Source organism: Leptosomus discolor, chromosome 1, assembly GCF_034619465.1.
Source record: "Leptosomus discolor isolate bLepDis1 chromosome 1, bLepDis1.hap2, whole genome shotgun sequence".
Taxonomy (NCBI): domain Eukaryota; kingdom Metazoa; phylum Chordata; class Aves; order Leptosomiformes; family Leptosomidae; genus Leptosomus; species Leptosomus discolor.
In genome coordinates this window covers 167,948,209-167,959,755 of record NC_141391.1, presented here as the reverse complement: position 1 = coordinate 167,959,755, position 11,547 = coordinate 167,948,209, and positions in this window count along the sequence as shown.

The following is an 11,547-nucleotide window of genomic DNA, read 5'->3' as shown; positions in this document are numbered from 1 at the left end:
ACTATTACCACAGTGCCCTAACTTTGTTAGGTCAGTATTGTTTTCCCAATAGTACAGTAGAGGTTGCCACATCAGAGAAATGAACCTGCACAGTTTCAGGCCAAAATGAGCTCGTTGGCAGCAGTTAGCGTGACAGCGTGCTTGCCCATCAGCAAAGATTACAAATATGTTTTAATTCCGCATTGTGACTCACGTTCTGTCCTTCAGTTGCTAGTTTATGTTGCTAAGTAAGTATCAGTCATAAGAGGAAATTGTTACCTCAAATTTCCAAAGAATTCTTGTTTTTTGAAAGTATTGAATTAATTAGAAAGACATTGCTGGTTGCAGTCTGGCAATTCATCCTCCTGCCCCGGCCACTGTGCTCAGGGGGCTGGAGCTCTCCCAGCCTTCAGGGAGTGGGGTCAGGCAATGGTGCCAGGAGCCAAATATTTACAAGGTTTGCTTGAGGTTTTGTTAGGAAGCCAAGCTTGCACAGACCTAATCTGTCTGATCTTTACATTTTGGCCATTGTTTCCAGTTTATGACGAAAACTTCCACATAAAGAGATATTTAACTCCATGAACATTGCTGTGGGGGTTACTGGTCATCCCTTTAATGGTGACCGGTTAACAAATATTCCTATAATTTTCAAAATCTGTTTTGCCAAGCAGATGACATTTGCTTTTCCCAAAAGTGGTTTTGTACTAACAGTGTTTAACTCCCTGTAGTACAGTCTCGTTTCATGGGGAAGCTGTAGAACGTTATGGCACATGAGACAGAGGAGAAAGGATGCAATTCAAGCTGTGTTTTCCCCAGGAAACAGAACTAACTGTGTTAACCCCGCTCATTTTGGGCCCTGTGAGTCCACAGCTATACTAGTGGTCTGTTGGACAAGTGCAGGTGATGTGAAGCCAGGTTACACCACGTGCAGGCTGATCACCCATCAGGAGCCACAGCAAAGGCTCAGTCCCAGCCATGAGTGGAAGAAGAGCAAAGAAGCGAGGCAAGCAAGGCAGCCTGAAGGCCAGGCGAAAGCATTGCTTTGCAGTGTTGAGGCTGAATGTACCCAGAAGTTGAACCTCAATATTAAAAGCCTGAAAACAAACCATTCCAGAAATGACAAAAAAAATGCCATTTGCAATTGGCCCAGTCTCAACCAGTACCACTCAGTCCACTGCAGTAGCTTAGCTTGTTATCCAGGAAGATCCTCTTGTAGGAGTAGCCTGGGAACCCTTAAGAAAGAAGTACTGCATTTGCAATATTAGACCAGACTTTCTAGACTTATCTCATTGGAAATCTACTGCTGTGGAGTGGTGACACCTAATGGTAGGGTCACATGCAAGACACGGGTACAGTAGTGGTGCAAATGAGCTAAAAGAACTCTGTCACTCTTCGTGGATGTGAAGTAAATGTCGAGATATCTTATACGATTTATACCTCCAACTGTGCAGAATTTTAATGCAATGTCTCCTTTTCAGTCTTTCTGATCTCAGTGTAATGTATTATTAAGATTTGCTCATGGAGACTTCATTTCATGTTCCGATATTATCCTAGCCCTTTCCCCCTCCTGTGTTATCCTCTGCTCTGCTGGCCTACACTTTTTATTAAACCCTGCAATTTGTAGCTTGTCTCCGAGCAGCTTGTTCAGATTAGACTTGCCTAGGGGCTAGTTTAAATTGCTCACGTGACTTCTCGTAAGAAACATTACACACATGTTAAATTCATGAGCCAGAGTAGGCTTGTATGTGGAGAACTCTCCATTTCCCTTTGCCCTTTCCAGGTGGCTTTTTCCTCATCTTTCCACACCTTTCCCACATTTCCCTTTGCCTCCCCCCACCCCGCTTCATGCCTTTGTATGGCAACAAAGAGAATCTCATCTCTGTACAACAACATACAGCAATCCAGTCTGACTATTTAAATATTCAGAATTGGCATCTGTCCCTATAAAACCTGTTTGTAGATATTTGTAATACAGTGTGCAAATATAGCTGAAATGTGGAAAGAGAGCAGAGGCAGCCGTTCACATATCCAGTGAATTAATACGTGAAAGAGATGGTTTTGCCTCTAGTTCTGGAAAGCACAAAGCAAGAGTGGTTGTTCCCACTTAAATTTTGTTTCAGATTGCCCTGTATTGTTCTCAGTGCAGAGAACAGCAGCTTTCTTCAGTCCTACTCTCAGTATGACCCCAATGTGCCTTCCAGAGCTGAGAGCAGGACTCCCATCACTGATTACTGGGGTTTCTTTCCTGCAAAGAGCCTCCCTGTAGGGTCACAAACATCCACTTACGGCTCTGTTACTCTGCTCTGTCAGGAATATAGACTTCTTCTAACATTGATCTCTTCTAGCTCTGCGCTGGAAGGCTAGCAGGTGGTCAGTATGCTGGTGCGGGCAGACAGGTTGGTTTGGCTTGGAGGTGAGCATCTGCAAAATAAAATCACTCTCAGTGTGTCTGAGACTAGGCACTAATAGATGGGTAACAGCTATGCTTAGCCCAGCTACTGTGAGCTGAAGAAATGATGCTCAGTAAAATTAAATGAAAATAAGTAACTGGGAAGGGAAGTGCCTGTATTGAGAGAAAGGCTGTGACATTTCGCCCTCTTTAGGCATCATGGAGGAGAGTCATTATAGAACAATTTCTTCTCAACAAGAGGAGAATCATCTGGTAGAGTTCACACCTCCTTAGATGCCAGATAGTTCAAATGTGAGACACTACTAGGCCTTCCTAGTTCCACCTCACACAAAACTACTCCTCCTGCTTCTAGTTACTTAACAGACCGTGGCTATTGCAAGTGCAAGTGGCAATATGGCAATGCAATTAAGCCAGTCATCTGTTCCAGCTAGCAGAGCATGGGCAGAGCATGTTTCCATGGTGGGAAGAACCGGCTGAAGGAATGACACAGCCACACTATTTTCCCATCTGGATGTAATCTGAGCTGTTAACGCTGTGTAAAACTGGATGGTGAATTGTTTAAAGGCTGGTCTTGAAAGACCACGGCTTCTTCCACAGACCTCCATGGAAACTCAGATGATCGGAGGCATTTTTCCTAAAAGTCTATAGATGTGCACCCAGAAGGAGAGTCGTTTTCAGCAGAAGGACCCTCTTCCCAGCAGCCCGCCAGACCTTACTGGTCTGTGGTAATGCTTACCTGGCTGATACTATGCCTTGATTCCCCATCTGAATCAGCTGCCCTAAGCAGGCTGGAAAGCTGCTTTTGTGCTTTTTGGTCCTTCAGTCTAAAGCTCTTCCAAAGTTAAAATTCAGCTACAGGGAGTTCTCCTCCTAAGGAACCTTCCTGCCCCATTCCCAGGGCTGGAAGACCTCTGACAGCCTCAGGCCTAGACCCCAAACCTGCCAGCCCTCCTGTGCCTTGCACTCTTCTGCTCTTCCAGCCTCTGTGCTGACTCAGGGTATTTCCCCAGCACTTCACGAAACGTAGTCCAGAAGAAATCCCCACCCTTCCTACAACAGACTGCTGGCTGCACGGCACAGAACTGCAGGCTGCTTGCCCCTACTCTGCAACCCTTTTCATTTCCCATGGCCTCTTCCTCCACAGACTTCCCTGTGATCTTTTCTGTAATCCCATCAGGGCTCAATGTTTCCCTTTACTGAGCTGTGGAGAAACCTCCACCTGTTCTGAAAACCATTCCCATAAATGACCGTGATGAATAACTATTCACTCCCCCAGCACCCCCACTCCCATTGCTTTCCACTGTAATGAAACTCTCCTTTTAAATTAATTACTGGGAATTATGGAAAGTTCTTTTTCATACAACCAGAGAAGGAAAATCCTGTCCCAAAAGAACTTGCTGTCAAAGACTGGACTCTCTTGATTCAAGGCAGCAAAGGTTCTTCCTACAATTTTTTCAGTGCTTGGTTACACAGATTAAAACAGCAAAGTCACAAGGACTTTCCTTAGAACATATATGATGTCATCAGACAACGAGGACCCAGGTATGCCCATAACTGCTGACAGTAAATATCTACTTACCATTAGTGTGCCTGAAAAATATGTACATATTTGCTTTGCCTGCACGCCCACTGGGGGTCCTGGGGTGCTTAGCCACAACAGTAACAGCAGAGCAGCAGGTTGGAGCAACTGCACAGTAGATAGGGAGCTACTAATACTCAAGGAGGGTAGCTTAGCCGCTTGAAGGAAGACAGTTCAATTTAAGGCTGATATAATTTTAATTGAAAATGTACAAACCATATTCACCTGGAATGGGACATTATTTATTAGTGAATCAGAGTAAACAATAACTTAGTGCAGCTGAGGTGGTAGAGCACATGCTTTCCTGGCATGCTTGGTTGTAAAAGCAATCTGGTGTGTTGCATTGCAATGTACTCAGAAATGTCTTTATTATTTATTTGTGTTGTATTAGTGATTCTTTGTTTGGACTACACAGAGCTACTACAGAAAACTATACAGAGAAGAACAAATTCTCTGCTAATATAAATCATGTTAGGAGGAGATCGTTTCCATCTACTGACACCCTGCCCAGTCCAGCCTCAATCAAGACTTCTTGATGATAGCCAAGAATTACCGTGTAGATGTGGTATGTTCTGGCTATATTTGGTGTTAGACAGTTGATTATCTCATAGAAAATTTTGACTGCATTTGCGAAGTGTCAGAAAGAACTTTTTAAGAATTTAATTTTCCAGGTTATACACAAAAGCTAACTGAGAATTCGTTAAGTACAGTCAGCATCTACACGGATAAAAGACAGTCTTCAATGAGCCCTACATCTTGTACTGAAGTACAGGCAAAAATATTCTTAATGTCTTTATAGTGTTATTATTAGATGCCCCTTTAATTGATATTCATGAATATGGGCAATACAAGTTATTTAGATTTTTTACTTACTGCACAAATTACAGACCCTCTGCCCTCCCCCCCCCCCCCCCCCCACCTTTTCCTTATGGACATCTCTCTGGAGCAACCTACTATTATAATTTACAATTCAGTACATATTGTTGTGTACATCCAAAAGATTTATATCCTAATCACATTTTTATTGGATGTACTGACTTATTTGGCTTTGACGCTGTGTTCTGTATAAAAAAGTATTTTTTATTTTGATGTCCTGATGGTGGCAGTAGGAGATTTTACAACACAGTTTGCAGAAATCAATGATCCAGCAGTAAACAGCCTCATTAAGTCTTCAAGAGGAAAAGCTGCCTAACGCATTGTACCATTACTTATTTTGTTCTCTCCATTCACACACAACCCAAGTGACACGTTCTCATTTACACACGTCAGGTAAATAATCAGGAATCAGGAGCTCTTCAAGAAGCACTGGTAGAAGCATGCTATTGCCTGAAACAGAAATGTCCCTCCATAAAGTTTTCTTAAGAGGAGAAAGGAAGAAGCATAAAGGAAGAGGAAAGCTGTGGATAGATGTCCCCTATCTGCACCCTTCGGACAGCAGAATACACCACGCACCAACCAGCTCCACGAGCACTTTGCTGCCCGTGTCAGGGTATTCATCCTGCTCTTCCTCGGGGAACGAAAGGAGGTTATATCCATGATGATCAGAAGCCGTCTGTTGGTGACAGCAGGCGAGCTGTCACCACACTTGGTTTGTGTAGGAGGCAGGAGCAAACTGCTGTGTTGCAGACATTCAGCACCGGGTGCATGCCCTCCCAATGTTCTCACCTGCTTCACAGCTTGCTGCAGCCTGGCAGGGTGACAAGACCTTTTTCCCCTCTGTCTCCTCTTGTTGTGTGCTCTGTGCTCTGGCATTGTGTCTGACTTCACTCACTTGACCCCCTGTCTGTAGGGGACATGAGGTGGCTGGGACATCTGTAGCCTGGACTGGGTCAGCCCTGGTGCCCAGGCTGGGCATCCCCAGCTGCATCAGCCCCAGTCGGCGATGGGAAAGGAGGGCATCTTTCAACACCCAGGAGAGGCAGCAAGGGTGGCTTTGAGCTGTGCTGGTGACCGTGGCAGTGTGAGGGTCACAGGTAGCAAGGGGCACCACAGCTGGCCATGGTGGGGGCCTGGGGTCCCGACATGCCACTAGCAGAGGCAAAGACTATCTTGGTCCTTCAGACCTTACAGTGCTAATGTGTCCACGTTGCAATTGGGGAAGGACTAAAAAGACAAAAAAGCAAGGAAGCACAGGTACAAACGTGCTATGAAGGGACACGAGTGGGTAGATGCACGGTCCCAGCCTCTGCTGCTCTCTCCCTGGTTCGACTTGCGGCTGACACAGTGGTGTGTTAACTAGGAGCGATTAACAAGAGACTTAAGCAGCTCAACAAGTCCGCCAGATTTTTTGTCCTTAAAAATTAAACAGCAGTAATTAAAAGTTGTAATAGGGCTTTAAGAGAGATTAAAAAGAAAAAAAAAATCTCTTTCCACTGAACTGCCAGAGACTCCTTAAAAATTATGTTACAGGAAATGAATGCCTGGAAGTGGAGCAGAATGGGTATATTCACTATCCATACTGCAGAGGCAGACTCTGCTGCACGGATCCTTGGGAAGAGAAGTTGTGAGTGCCAATAGCCTGATCCTGCACTTACCCTGGCATAAAGGAGGAGCAGCTCCACAGGGAGCTCAGGGAATTAAACCCAGTCTAAAACTGATTTGCATGAGACCTGAATCACCCCGTCTTGTGCCCAACCCAGAATAGTAAGCTGAGATTGATAAAACTGTTGCTGTGGCTCTTGTTAAAGAAAGTGACCTCAAACAAAACTGAGATACTACTGAAAATTAAACAAAAAAATGTAGTAGGACCTTAATAACTGGGAACATGCACCAGCTATTGTTTCCCAGACTGAAATCGTAAACCTGTATTAAAGCTATCAGAAAATGAATTTGGAGCATTAAAAATTCATAAAGCCTTTTGAGTCCCTGGAAAGATCATTACTAGGAAACATATTGCTGTAGTTCCCATCACAAGGCACTGAGACGGTACAGACCTGGTTTCGTATCAGCCCAGCTCCCTCCACCCTGGCGGTGCAGAAGAGGGAGCCTGCTGAACACTTCAGTGCCATAAAGTGCCTTTGTGTGAGAAAATCTTTGCTGCTGTGAGGAACATCAAGTCAGCACGAGTCTGCCGAGGCACGTGGGGTGGGAGGACTGAGGTCTCCAGTTACCAGCATCCCTCGGGTTGAACCAGAGACAGCCTTGTTGTTTCCCACATTTACTAATCAGTGTAGCTTTGACCTTTCCCTTATTGCAAGTTAGCACTTTTCCCCTCTATTTAGCAGGTAGAATCTGACTCAAAATGCCCCACGGGAAATACTTCAAATGAACACGTTTCATAAAAATTCTTTGACTCTAAAATGGCTTAGTATTTCATAGGTACCGCTGCTGACTTCATTCAGTGTGATTACCCTTTTTATGGTGCATGCAGTTTACTGCTGGGTGGTTTTGTGGCAAAAGCACTCAAAGGGCTCGCAGTCTCCTCAAGCCTCTGCCTTTCTCCTTCAGCCATAACACTGAATGTGACACTTTCTCTGCAATAGCTTCTGTGGTTTTGAATAGGGAAAATAGTACACTACCTCTCAGAAGTATCAAAAAGCTCCGCTCCTCATACTAATAAAAAGTGCTTTCAGTTTTCAAGAGAAGGTATAATGTACTGTAAATGCAACTTATTGGTAGTTATTGCTCATGTAAATTAAAGACAATTTTTGTTTGGCAGGTCTCAGGTGAAGAGGAACAGTCATGTCAAATATGTGCTGTGTTAGTAACAGATGGGTGAAAGGAAAACCAAGACCCCAAACTGTCGAGATTGCTACCAAATCTACCCACAAATATATTGGCAGAGGTCAGCGTTAGGCCTAAGGCTCTGCTAAATGTTAGATAGGATTTACTAGGCTGTTGCTCTCTCAACAACATCTATCACCAAAAGGCTGGTTTATTTCTTACGTCGTTACAGCCATTGCTTTATATTGTGTCAGTTGTTTAAATATGTGTGCATTCAGGAGCAGCGATTTCATCTCTCTAACAGAAAAATGTTGCAGCTGGCAGTGGCTCTGGGCCAATAACACACAGGATGTTCGAGCAGCCCTGTGTTCAGTGTTCCTCTGTCCCAGCAATCTGGATTATGTTTTTGTAAATTTATTTGATCATGGCACTCATGAAAATTACAAATTAACACTAATAAGTAGGAGCTGACATGGCCTCAGTGTATCTCGCCTAATCTTTGCCATAGCTCTTCTGCTCAGCTCAATCCTGACCTGCTAACTCCTTCCTTTCTCCGCATTATGCCCCTTTCAAGACTGACACTGGTGGTGCACCATAGAAACTACAGATGCTAAAGGAACCAAAGGAGAACAACAAACTTTGTGGAATTTGAGACTAGCATGAAACCCAGTCAATTTCCCTGTAATGACAGGAATATGAAATAATACTTCAGCGCTGTAGTAGCGGACCAACAATCAAGATTTTCATTAAAGCCCTGAGCGTTTAGCTACATCCCTAGTTTGCAATGCATTCCTATGTTAGTTTAACCTCACCCATTCGCACAAACCTATTGATTGTCTTTGTTTATGCTTTAAGTGAATAGTTACTCTTGAATGTGATTGTAAGATTCGGTCCTTAAATGAAGAGAGCATTAGTGATTGAAGAGTAATACCAGGTAGCAAAATGACACTGTTTAAACCTACAATACTAATTTCACACACACACGCACGCACGTATCGCATCAGTCTGTTTTTCAACCACTTTAAAAAGTGACTCACTTCTGCACTGGGAAAAATATTAGTCATCATCGTGGATTTTTGGCAACACTGAAAGAAAAGAACAACAAAAGTTTAGCATCACATAGCAAGCTATCCACACTCTGTATTTGCTAAGATGACATCCCAAATATGCCCCAGGGGGGAGGCAGGCAAACGTGAAGTTGCCTCAGTGAAGCCATTTACACGAGCAAATCAGTACCTCAGAGTGTGTAAGTCCAGATGAAGCTCATGTACCTAACCTGAGGAAAACAGTCACTTGCCCGCTGAAGAGCTGTTCAGTAGGTTAGAGCAAGAGAGATCAATAGAATCAGCTTTCGCCTGCATTTTCATCATGAGAGCTTACAGGAAATTAATGTAACACGGTAATACCATACTGCTATTTAATTGCACGGTAATATATCATATAAAACATTCCCCAAAGTTTAGCCTGTTAGTTCGTTTGGTTAATTGAACATTTAGCACTTCCTCCCCTGTCTCGCTACCCTCTGTTCCCTCCTCTGTGACAGAAAAATTGATCGATTCATTCGTTGTTGGCTCCTGCTGCAGAATAATTTGCTCTCCTTTCTAGTGTCAGTATCCAAGTGTCCTCATCTGTTTGAAAATAAAATAATAAGAAAATGGAGAAAGAGAGGCTTTTTAAAGGAAATCACAAGCTAAAAAACTATAACCCTTGTAGAGACCAGTATACTTCAAATTTTAATGTTAGTCTCCATTACTGTAACAAGCTAAACAAATCCATCCCATCTGAGCATCCCTGCACTAGGGGCTCAGGCTCACCTTCACTCTGCAATTACTGTTCCAGCGGTCTTAATGGTCAGGCCAGTTGGCTTAATCACATCCACCTTTGCAGCAGCCGAGGAGGAAGGCTGCCTGCCAGCATGCTCCCAGTGTGGGGCTATTGCTGCCCTCTCCTGCCAGGTGCAAGTCCACTCAACGATGTGCCCGAGCCGCGGTGCTGGCCTGCATCCCACCTCTGCACTCCTGCTGGCACGCCTCAAGCTGCTTCTACCCATGCTCATGGGTGCCAGGGAGCAGCTTTAAACTCCATGCAACCCATTCCTGAGAAACCAGCAGCTAACTAGGTGCTCTGCTCCGGAACTGGATATTTGAAAAAGGATATTTTAGCAAAGTCTGTCTCACACCAGTTTTTCATTAGAAAAGCAGAAACATTAGGAGGAATGAGGATTCATACAGCTGGGTTTTCCCAAACACTTCCCTCTTCTGCTCAGAAATTATGCCCAGACAAGTTTTGAGGCTTTTTCATGTTTGTCTCGGATTTCCAGATGTTTGGTAGCTATAACTGATTGTACAGCCCTATCTCAGAGCTGGGACTTGGCCCTTACTATCAGAAGATTTGAATATACTGTGGCAAGGTGCAGTCTCACCATCAGCTGATGGGGATAAGACTTGCCGCTTTGCATTGAATGGTTCTCTTGGGCTCTATCCCATCAACATCACCACCTGGGAGAAGTCACATCAGGGGAATCAGAGAACAGGACAATTCACTGCACAGTTCTGTACTGCACACTGCTGCATGAGGTAAGTGCTTCCCAAATGTTACCTCTGAACCCTTGTAAAGGTGGCCACATGGGAATCAGGCGGAAAACAGAAAGCACTGCAAAAATTAATGCAACACCGTAATAATTTTTGCAAATTGTTAAAGAACATAAGCTCTGTAAACAATGTCCATTACTTTTTGTAACTCAAAATGCTCAGCTAGCCTAGGCAACAGACCCTGGAGTTGCAGACAATATATTTCTAAAGTGTGATCTGGTATTTTGCCTCAAATTTCTGCCTGCATAGCATTAAAAGTCTCATAGATTGGCAGAAAGTAGAGGACCCCACACAGAGCAACCATAATTAAAGCTGGTGGAGTGCTTGTTGCAGGTGGCAAGACAGAATAGTTGTGCAAGCTTCACAAAGCACAATGTGCAAGCTGCCTGATTCCATGTGAGAGCACTGGTCCAGTTAGCTAGTAAACACAGGCTGGATTATGAAAAAGACATTGCCATGTTGCTCCAGTGGTGGCTCGAGCTGTGAACAGCAACACTGTTTTTTCTTTGCCTTGAAAGACCACAATATGTCCTTGCTGAAATGTAGAAATCTGTTGCAGCTTAGTTTTGGCCTCTCTTGGGAGCCTTGAAACAAGACAAATATGACTACTCTGTCCACACAAGGCAGAGCAAAAATGCAAAAGTTGGAAGCTGTTCTTCCTGACCTCAGAGAAGAAACATCAAGCTCCTTTTAGCTTTGCGCTGGCTTTCAGTTTTCACAGTAGGTCATTCACATCACGAAGTCCTCCCGTGGGAAACTCATCCAGCCGTGACCCATTCCAGGTGGCTCTGGAGAGGGGAGAGGAAGCAGTCACCAGCGTCATTGCAGAGGCTGCTGATAGGAGACCCTGAGACATCAGGTCCAGGAGAGCCTCCCCAGAATTAGGCAGGAGGAATAACAACCTCAGAAGAAAGTCTGTTTTTCTCCTCTCTTTATGCGCGTCACTAAACACTGGAACAGGTAATGAGATATTACTGCTCAAGACTCCATGTATAGGCATGAAGAGCTGCTCAAGAAGTGCTGAGTTGAAGAAATGAGATTTGCCTTTGGTTTCCACTCACAAAGCCTGCAGTCATTCCTGTCTCTTATGCGAGTAAGGAGTATGGTTTAATCCATTCCTGTGGATTTCCTCCTATCAGTAATAACATCACCGCTCCAAGAGGATGCAAATGTTAAAGCAAGGTGCTGTCACAGACAGAAAGGACTGACCTGTCTCAGGAAGGTCTTTCCTATCTGGAGACCTGGAGCTGGGCTTTGTATTTGATGGTGACCAGTGCTAAGACGAGTGTCAGCGTGATACGGCTGTGCTGCCTCGCTCAGCAAGC